General features: G+C 35.6%; 1 pseudogene; it reads left to right on the top strand.

Moving 5' to 3' along the window:
- LOC107672589 (semaphorin-3E-like) overlaps window positions 1–9,467 on the top strand; it is a 43,616-nt pseudogene extending 34,149 nt beyond the window's left edge.
- Window positions 9,468–11,351: the final 1,884 nt, after the last annotated feature.

The following is an 11,351-nucleotide window of genomic DNA, read 5'->3' on the forward strand; positions in this document are numbered from 1 at the left end:
TTAACATAGTATGAAGCAGAGTGAGGCGGAAAGCCGTCGAAGCGAAACTAGGTTGCTGAAGCAATTGCTAATGAGAGACGAGCGTGACACACGGCTCGAAAGCAGCGGAGCTTTTATTATGCCACACTTTAGTTTGTAATCTTGGAGGATCTCTCTGATGGGCCCTTTGACTTTCAGATGAAAGCTCATTTGTTTCTGCACTGACATCTTATTAAACACCTCATCTGTTCCAAAGATGTAAAGTGCAAGATGGAACTATGTTTATTTGGCGTTGTTATTTTTGTAAAATGTGTAAAGAAACTTTTATATTTATGCATTTGGCTGACAATTTTATCCAAAGTAACTTGTATTGCATTCAAGGTACACATTTTATCAGTTCTTGCTTTCCCTAGAATTGAACCCATGGCCTTGGTGTTTCTAGCATCATGCTCTACTGTGAGTTACAGGAAAGCAGTGTTATCTTATTAATATTTGATTTAAAATAGAATAGAATGAAAAAAAATATATATACATTTGAATTCTCGAAGTCAGAGTTTCCCATATTGATGTTCACAAATCCCTGGTGTTTTGTGTGTGAGTTGATGTAAAATCTAATAATTCAATCATGGAAATGGAAAATTTTGGAAAATGTTTATATATATATATATATATATAAAATGTAAAATAAAGAATAAAAAAAAGGTTTTAAGATTAAAGGTACAATATGTACGTTTTCACCGCTAGAGGGCGCGTATTCAAAACAAACAAAGAAACAAAGGCATAGTTTGATGACTCCGTGACTGAGTGAGGAATCATGGGAGTTGTCTTCTTCATCCCCACAGCCGACGCAATCCGACGGGACTCAGGCAGAAATCATGTTCATGGATGAGCTAATGTATTAAAGATTTATTAACATAGTATGAAGCAGAGTGAGGCGGAAAGCCGTCGAAGCGAAACTAGGTTGCTGAAGCAATTGCTAATGAGAGACGAGCGTGACACACGGCTCGAAAGCAGCGGAGCTTTTATTATGCCACACTTTAGCGCTTCCGTTCCTTCCGGTCGTGCGTATGTGGGGTAAAGCAGCGCTGTTTTATCATACTAGATACATTTGAAAGTTCTGTTATAATGCTACTCTGTGTGGTCGTCACCTGTCTAACAAAACGCAAAACATAAAGCGTCTTTGGTGTTTCCATGTTTTCTACAAAACAAAACCGGAAATCGAGGGGTTATGACGTCTTTGGCAGGCGACACAATGACACTATGGACACGGTCCGTGTCACTAGTTAAAATTGCTTATTTCTCTGGATTTAAACATTCTTCGAAACATATGGGATAATGTAAGTACACAAGTCAGCAAAATATATAACACTGTTCTAGTGGTTTTTGGATATTTTAATAAAAAAATCTTATATATTGTGCCTTTAAATATTTTATTTGTTTACCAGCATGTTATGTGACCACTAACCAACATCAGATAATTGTGAATATGCAAATGTGTTTTTCAATGATTGAAATATATTAACTTGAAACCTTAAGGACTACCTCAAGTAAATATGTTATAGGTCAAATAATTTCAGCTGACAAAAAAGTTGGGAATATCTGCTCTAGGAAATAAGTTTCAAATTCTGGTACACCTGGATTAATGTCCCTGCCTATCAACCAGTCCCTAACCTTTACTCTAAATCAGAGGGCACTGACTGATTATTAATGATGTTGTTCCAGGCCCAACAAAGGATGTTGATCCAACAACATACTGTAAAATCATGCTTAGCACAATTTCATGTTGATTTGATGACAATACATTTTTGTGTGTATCTATGTGTCATTTTAGAGGATGTGTTCGTGCTACGGAAGAAGGATGAGAAAAATCCAGAGATCTTTGGTCTGTTTAGCACCACCAGGTGGGTGAGGTCACATGTGTCACTGAACAGAGCAATATATACTTTTATATTCTCAGTTTATTTTGATGGACAGCTGCCTGGACGCTCATCTGCACCTGTTTTTTCACTCAGTGCCGTGTTTAAAGGATACGCAGTGTGCATGTATAACATGGAAGACATCCGTGCAGCTTTTAATGGGCCTTTTGCACACCGGGAACGGACTGACCACCACTGGAAAGTGTACGATGGCAGGGTCCCCTACCCCCGACCTGGATCGGTGAGTAATATTTGCTTGTATATTGGGTCCATCAGTCACTTTGTGTCATCATTTTGTTATATCAGAAATCCCAGTGTACAAAATGTCACGAAGTGTTGCGTTTACACCTCTGACACACAGTGCCGTTTGGAGGCCCACTTGAGTGAATGTTGAATTTTGGATCTTATTTCTTCAGACACACCGAATCTCTCTCATGGCAGATGAGTCTATTTTCAGCATGACTGTGCACATCACTATTCTCCTCGAGCGTGTCATGCCAGTTCTTTAACGCTAATGCCTGAAACCGAGCACTTATGGAGGTACTGTGAAATCGAGGGTGTTTAAATTGCCGTAGTCTGAATTATAATCATATCTGATATGTGCTGATTAATGTCCTTCTCTGGCTATTCATCTCCAGCTGATAAAAGAGTAAGATTGGTTTCCAATAGTTAGTAATGATGTGTACAATTATAATCATATCTGATATGTGCTGATTAATGTCCTTCTCTGGCTATTCATCTCCAGCCGATAAAAGAGTAAGATTGGTTTCCAATAGTTAGTAATGATGTGTAACTCCCAGTCATTTTCTCTGGTGTGTTGTGTCTCGTCTCATTTTGAAGAAGCAGGGTATATCCGTTGTTCACATCTCCGAATTTGTCTCAATTCTTCAATTTCCATGTGTGGTTATTCTTGGGGAAAGCATATGAAAAAAAAGTATGTCTCTGAGAGCTGACCTTTTAAAAGGCAATTTGGTAGCTTTAGTCGTGCACCGCAGGATTTCTGATCGGTCTCTTGTTCTAAAGGGTTATAGCAGCGAGAAGCAGGCGGGATATTCTCAGATCCGGAGCAACAAAATGAAAGACCTGAAAGTGTTTAGTGACTTGGGGAACTCGGTTCAATCTGTATTCATATTTACTGATTTTTGTCTCTCACAGTGTGCCAGTAAGATAAATGGAGGCCAGTTTTCCAGTTCAAAGGAGTATCCAGATGAGGTTCTGCGTTTTGTGCGTTCACATCCCCTCATGTTCCAGGCGGTGCAGCCCGTTCACAGACGGCCCATTCTGCTGGACACTGAAGGAGGACATAAACTCACACAGCTGGCTGTGGACCGAGTGGAAGCTGAGGATGGACACTACAATGTTCTCTTCATAGGGACTGGTACTCAATTTTAGTACCTATATTGTCATATAGGCTTTATGTAATGATTGTTGCTTTTGTCATACTAAATATTTGCAGCAGCTTGTTTTTATGTCTAACAATACACTATTTTCTAGTTTTGTGGCTTAACGGCCAACTATAGGCTATTGCATTTCTAGAAAACTGACATTATTTTAGCAGATATACACTACTTTTTGGGGTTTGTATGATTATTTATTATTTTTTTGAAAGAAATTAATACTTTTATTCAGCAAGTATGCATTTAATTAATCAAAAGTGACAGTTAAGACATACTTTTACAAAAGATTCCTATTTGAAAGAAATCAATTCTGTTGAACTTTCTGTTCTTCGAAGAATCCTGAAAGATATGTATCATGGTTTCCACAAAAACACAAAGCAGCACAACTGTTCAACAATAATTAATAATATAATATTGAAAAGATAATAATTAAAATGTTACTTCAGCATCTTATCTTAAATCAGCATATTAGAATGATTTCTCATTCTATCATGTGACACGGATCATGTGACACTGAAAACTGGAGTTATGATGCTGAAAATTACATGCAGGAATAAATTACATTCTAAAATATATTAAAATAGAAAACAGTTACTTTATTATATTGTGCAAATGTTTCACAATATTACACTTTTTACTGTGTTGTTGATCACATAAATGCATCCTTAGTGAGCATAAGAGACTTCTTTCAGGAACATTACAAAAAAGTATATAAAATGTATTTTATCAGTGCCTAATTCAGGTCGTCTTTCTCTTGTTTACTGTGTTGTTGATCACATAAATGCATCCTTAGTGAGCATAAGAGACTTATTTCAGGAACATTACAAAAAAGTATATAAAATGTATTTTATCAGTGCCTAATTCAGGTCGTCTTTCTCTTTAACTCAGATGATTCTGTAGTATTAAAAATGATCACAATCTACAACAAAGAAGCTGACACAGTTGAAGAAGTTCTTCTGGAGGAATTGCAGGTTTTCAAGGTCATCAGAAGTCCTTTGGGTGACTTTTTATCTTTATATTGATACCATTTCATTTCCAACAATCTTCACACTTACCACTTTTCTTCTCATTCTAGGTCCCTGTTCCTATTACGGAGATCCTCATCTCTACTAAACGAGTAAGTCTTTGTCAGTTAGTCCTCACAGACACCTGGAGATGGTGATATTGAGTAAACGTTTCATGCATGAGTGATCGCCTTTATACCTATGGCAAATTCAGCATTTATAACAAGTCAGATGCTTCATAGTTAATTATTAATTCTTGCAGTCATTAGTAAATATTATGAATCAAATATGAGCATATTTTGTTCTGTGTTATAACTGTAATATATTTAATTATTTAGAATGCACACAAATAATGGGCAATTCAGTAGAATGGTTGTATCTTTATGATTTGGACATAATGGCATTCATCACCTGTAACAAAGCGGCTGACAGCAGTGTTTGTATCTCCATAGCAACAGCTGTACGTGGGCTCTGAGCTGGGTGTAACACAGATCCGTGTACACCAGTGTGGGCTGTACGGTTCAGCCTGTGCCGACTGCTGCCTGGCCAGAGACCCCTACTGTGCATGGGATGGGTTGACATGTTCCCGGTACTACCCTGCTGGGCAGTATACAAAAAGGTACCAACAATTTGATATAGATATATAATAAATGTATAGCTTATATTTAGTCAAGTCATATTTATTTGTATAGCACTTTTCATGGTGCATGCTGTATAGTTCCAAAGCAGCTTTACAGAAAATAAAGCCTTAAAGAGATAGTTCCCCCCAAAAATATAAATTGTCATTATTTACTCACCCTCGAGTTGAGTTTTATATATATATATATATATATTTATATGTGTGTGTGTGTCTGTGTGTGTGTGTGTATATGTATGCATATGTGTGTGTGTGTGTGTGTGTGTGTGTGTATATGTATGTGTGTATATATATATATATATATATAATGTATTATTATTATTATTATTTATTAAATTATTATATTTTAGCTTTTTTATTATTGTTATATTATTAATATAATATAATTATTATATTATGATTATATTTAATTATTATTATTGTTGTTGTTGTTGTTAATAGGTCAATTTATTAGCTACTATTTATAAATATTTATAATAATATTTTATACATTTTATAATAATGTCATTTTATACATTTATTGCTCACAGTAAATAATGCGTTCTTGATTGTTTATGTAGGTTTTAATATTTTTCAAGGGTGGCAATCTTTTCCTTTAAACCTCTTGTAGTAGGAGTCATTACGTCATATGCCTCTTAACATTTAATCTTTAACATTTCAAGCTCTGTGGATATCAGTCTTGGACTAGTAGTGCATATACTGACAGGACTGAGATGGTAGATTGCTTTTATAAAAAGAAAAGTTGAGGCATCTTGACATTTGGAAAAGATTATGTGCTTTATTTCCATGTCTTGCATCACAAAATTAGGTTGTTAATGCATTTCTTGATTAAGCAACTTTTTTAGTCTTACAGTTTTAGCTTACATGTATGTGCACCATAATCTTGTTCACTTTCCAACCCAGTGTTTCCATTAGTGAGCTCTGTGAACTTGGAGAGTGTGTGTTTTTGTGAGAGCTCTTTTGATGTTTCACTTATGTGTGTGGAGTGTACCGGAGCGAAGGCAGAGTGGGAGTGTTTCCCTAATCCCGACTCAAAGACCTGTCAGCTGTCTCAGTGTGGTCATCAGTTTGAGCTTGTTAGCGATTGATGCTAACACCTCTCGCCCATATTAATACCCATCACAAGCTCACTTTGTATGCAAAGCCAGACAAGTTGCGCACAATCGGCACCAAATGCCTGTCAGAGTCATTACTCTAAGAGTACAGACAAAAACCAGACCGAGTCTGATTGAATTTCTGTCACCTCCCTGTGTTGTTACACACCTTGGGTGGCAGGGTGATATTATGACAATTGCAGGCAGACAGGCAGGCTGTGTCTGGGTTATATCAATGCCTCATTTTTCTCTTTTATTCTTTAGGCGCTTCCGACGGCAAGACGTCCGCCATGGCAACGCGGTTCAGCAGTGCAACGGGCTTCAGCTTAGTGGTATGTTCTGGCAAGAGCTTGTTCAATGGAGGATATTAGAGTCTTAGAAGCTTTATAGGGAAAAATGAGGCGGATGAGATCTGTGAAAGTTGACGAGGTCAGAGTACAGTTAATGAGAGTCTCTGGCTCTTTATGCGCAGATGGTGCTTTTACTTTAGCAGACAGACATCACAGTATATTACAATAGAGCGTGACAGTGATGTCCCAATTCCAAAGCGGCCTTTATTCCGAAAGTATTTTCCCCATTCTTTTTCTCCATGGGCATTGCAGCTTGAATCAAATCTACATCCAACATAAACTCTGAAATTAAACATTACAACATTCGATTTGAAGCTAAAATGTATTGAAATTTTTGGGAAAAAAAGTAAAAACTTCTAAATTTTTAATGATTGAATTGACATTGTTTATGGTGGAATGAACTAAGAGGTCTAAACTATAATATAACTGTAATATCAATCTGTTTACCATAGCTAAGTCATTGATTATAAGCACAGCATGACTTATATATTTGGTGGCAAAATATTCAGATATATCCCACCATCAAAAGTTTTCGGTCAGTACAATTTTTGTTCATGTTTATTTATAAAAGCACATTTAAAAATACCCAAGGTTGAACAAAATGCTATGCAATATTAGAATAACTAGAGAAAAACACACAAGTTAAAATATATTTATATATGATATATACTTATTTTTATGTATTGTGTATATATTCAGCAAACACACATTAAACTGACAGTCAAAAGACACAAGACTTTTACTTTTTTACAGAGCATTTCTATTTCAAAGATTTCTTTCACTTCCACAACTGTACCATTGAGCTCCATTGCAGAACATATTATAAAAATCTCTATTCCTTTTAATACTGACAGTGTCTGTTTACAAGATGCTTGAGTATTCAGATTGTGTGATTAGACACCTGCCGGAGTCTCCGCCATGAGCAAAACCTATGGGTTTCTTGCATGTGAGAATGAAAACACAATGTCAACAGTTGACACAAGTTTGAATTCTGTTGCATCAATGTATTGGACTAAGCTGTTCAGTGTGTGTGTGTGTGTGTGTGTGTGTGTGTGTTACAGAAGAACAAAGCATCTCAGAAAAGCTTGTATATGGTGTGGAGAACAATAGCACCCTACTGGAGTGCAGACCACGATCACTGCAGGCGTCTGTAACATGGTATATTCAACATGGTGTGGACATGGAGGAGGTACAAAGCATGCATCTAGAACATACATACTTTTATTGTTTTAAATAAAATGTATTATTATTATAGTATAGTATAGTCTTGTATTATAAAACTAACCTAACCTCTAATTTTATTTATTTTTATAATTATAGAAGGAAAAAGGATAAATAATTTATATAAAATAAATAATTTTTCCTCCATAATATATAATCATATAATTATATTACATTACATTACATAATAGTTACCCTATCCCTAACCCTGAGATAACTTTAAAAAAATATATATGATTACGGCATAAAAATGAAAACATATTAAGATTTATTTTTATCATATTTAATCATATAATGTGCAGAGTTTTCTTCTCTTCTCACATGGTCAGGCTCAGACATTATTTCATCAAAAGCTATGGTCTGAACCCCTGCTGAGAGAGGGCTGTTAAATATAGATTAAAGCTTCTTTTTACTATTCTGACCACAGGGAGGCTGGGTAATATAGCCCCCAGTGATTCAGTTCATCTCAAATAGAAAATAATAATGTCACTCTGACCATCTCTGTGCTCCAAGACATCTCTGGTAAATTAGACTTTAAATAATGGCACATGTATTGGTAATATTAGCTAAGGAGAGCATCACTATTACAGTTGCTTTAACTTGAGGTTAGGGATTAGAACAGACTCCCAAAAGTATTCTATTTTCACATATAATGCATAATTATACCTCAAGTCATGTGGGTTAAAGGGAAGAGTACTGTTACTTTTCTAAGCGATCAGAATTATGATTTTTCACCTGGTGAATGATAGAAAAGATCAACAGTGTTGGGGAAAGTTACTTTTGAAAGTAATGCATTACAATATTGTGTCAGTCCATAAATTAACTAATTGCTTTACTTTTTACGTTAAGTAATGCATTACATTACTTTCGTGTTAATTTTTGTCACCTGGGCTGGAATTGCTTACTTGGTTTTGATAACAGAAAACCCAAAGGTTGTATTTTCGACAACTGTAAAGGTCCTTTCAATCCACAAGTGAAATTAATAAGCCTGGCTGAAGGATGTGTCTCTGCACCAACAGGAGAGGTGTCAGTGAATAAATGGGAAAACAAAGTAACTTGCTTTACTTATTTAAAAAAGTAACTCAGATATTTTGTTGTAAATTTAAAAGTTATGTGTTACTTTACTAGTTACTTGAAAAAAGTAATCTGATTATGTGGCTCAGGTTACTTGTAATGTGTTACCCCCCAACACTGCATATGCTTATATTGAAGGAGGCATCCGAGACTTGGAAGTGGATTTTTTTGAGCCTAGAAACCAGCCAGAACACTCTAGCATCCTAGCAAGCTAAGTACACAAATTTGATAATGTCCTTTGCATGTTGTTTCTCTCCTTCCCTCCCTCAGGTGAAAGGCGATGATCGTGTGATTCAAATCCCCCACGGCCTGTTGCTCCTTAAAATAGCAAAGGGAGATGCAGGAGTCTACGTGTGCCAGTCCACAGAGCACGGCTTCATCCAGACGGTGGTGCGTGTTACTTTGGAGGTGCTGGATGAGGGCAAAGTGGAGGGTTTGTTGCATAAAGGGGAGGAAGGCGATTCTGCACACAGACCTCCACCCTGCCCCTTCCCCAGCCTGCCCTCCGCTCCATCCTCCTCAAAGCTCTGGTACAAGGATTTCATGCAGCTGATCGGCTACAACAACTTCCAGCGGGTGGAGCAGTACTGTGAGAAGGTGTGGTGCGTGTCTGACAGGAAGAGGAAGAAACTGAAGGGAATGGCACCCAAATGGCGGTACACACCTGGGGCAGAGCAGCAGGGGAGAGCACGGGCACCTCGACACACACAGGGACAGTAAAAACTGTTAGATCAGAGAACGAAACACTTAAACTCATTCTCAGTGCAGATGATCGTATATAGACATTTTTGTTATTATTTTTATTCTAAACAAAAAAAAAGAAAGAATCATTCGTAATGTCATTAAAAAAATTTTTTTAGAGTCTTACCATTTGATCCTTTGATCTGAAAACCATCTTTAGTCAATATTCCAGATATTTAAAAGTGCACCAAGTCCTTTTTTCATAGTCTTCATAGATGTGTGAAAGCAAAGTGAAACCATTAACATTATGCAATGACACAAATTTACTACGTCGCTGTATCATTCATTTTTTCTGATGATTTACACACATTCAAAAATTTGGGGTCGTTAAGTTTTTTTTTTTTTTTTTTTTTTTAAGAAATACATACTTTTATTCAGCATGGACACATTACATTTATTAAAAAGTGACAGTAAAGACTTTTTTTGTTGTTACAAAACAATTCAAATAAAAGCTGTTCTTTTGACCTTTGCTATTCATCCAATAATTCTGAAAAAAAAAAAATGTATCACAAGTTCCACAAAAATATTGAGCAGCACAACTGTTTTGTAACACTGATAATAAGAAAATTGTTTCTTGAGCACCAAATCTGTATGTTAAAAAATAAGTACATTTCTGAAGGATCATGTGACAATAAAGACTGGAGTAATGGCTGAATAAATTACATTTGAGAATATATTAAAATAGAAAACAGTTATTTTCAATTATAATATTTCACAATATTATTGTTCACTGTTGTTGTTGTTTTTTTTTTTCAACCAAGTAAATCCAGCCTTGATGAGCATTAGCTCTTACCAACCCCAAACTTTTGAATGGTAGTGTATTTCTTTGTTTTTAATCAGCAATTTTTATCACTTCCTGCTGTTAGAAATAAAAATGTTTATTTTACATTTTTAATTCCATTTAATATTAAAACACTTTAACTGTTAGTAGTTTGGTCAAATAATTAAGAGGGTTAAAAATAAGTATTGCATTATGGAAACTAGACTATTTTAAAGTGGTGTACTGTATGTTACACATTTTAGAAAATATAATGTGTCACCTGGCTATTCCAAGCGTACAGAAAATTAGTACAATTTACATTTAGCATGCATGCCACAAAAGTAGGAAGAGGAGTATGGTAGCATGCTATTCCAGACATATTTAATTATAATTACTTGGTGTACCTTTAAAATAGAAAGAAAGGAAGAAATGTGTAATCAATCTGCGTTTTTATACATGGCTCTTGTCTAACATTTGTCTTACAAAGAAAGTACTAAAGTTGCTTCTACGGGAACATACATTGCTACCTGACTGACTGGGCCATTAAAAGACAAGGGGTTCAAAGACCCTCTCAGGATGTGAAAGGCAACATTTCCTATTGGACTGCTCTGAACAATGACAAATGGCGGAGACCAGCTGTCCTCTTGTCAACGATGTAAGATTTCTTATGAATGACTTTTCCACTGTTGACAATTCAAGAGTTCCATTCCACTGAGGAAAACATTTCTGTTTACATTTCTGTGAACAGTTACTTGGCGTTTTAAAAACCCTCCTGAGAGAACTTACGCACATACTGAGTATATTTATCTGTATTTTCATTATTTCATAAATTATTCAAGTTGGTGTAAGATTGGCTAGTGTTTTTGTAGTGGTTTTAGATGTTCTAACAGTTTTAACTGGACATGAAGTACTGCATTTCAGTTGTGTATATAGGTTGATCGTAATGCAATTCTAGTGATCACACCAACATTTAAAAAAAAAATAAATAAATCTTGGTGAGTGTTTTAAGACATGCAACAATATTTTTGCTGTGAACTACTAAATTAGAACCAAATTATCACGGTATTTCAGTGAGGTCAACCGTTTTGCTATGTATTATGATGTTTTAAAGTGTGTTAAATCTTTTAATTGCTATGTGTTGTATAATAAATACCATAAATCCACACAGGGTCGAGGTT

Source organism: Sinocyclocheilus anshuiensis, unplaced genomic scaffold, assembly GCF_001515605.1.
Source record: "Sinocyclocheilus anshuiensis isolate Anshui unplaced genomic scaffold, SAMN03320099.WGS_v1.1 scaffold28, whole genome shotgun sequence".
NCBI lineage: Eukaryota > Metazoa > Chordata > Actinopteri > Cypriniformes > Cyprinidae > Sinocyclocheilus > Sinocyclocheilus anshuiensis.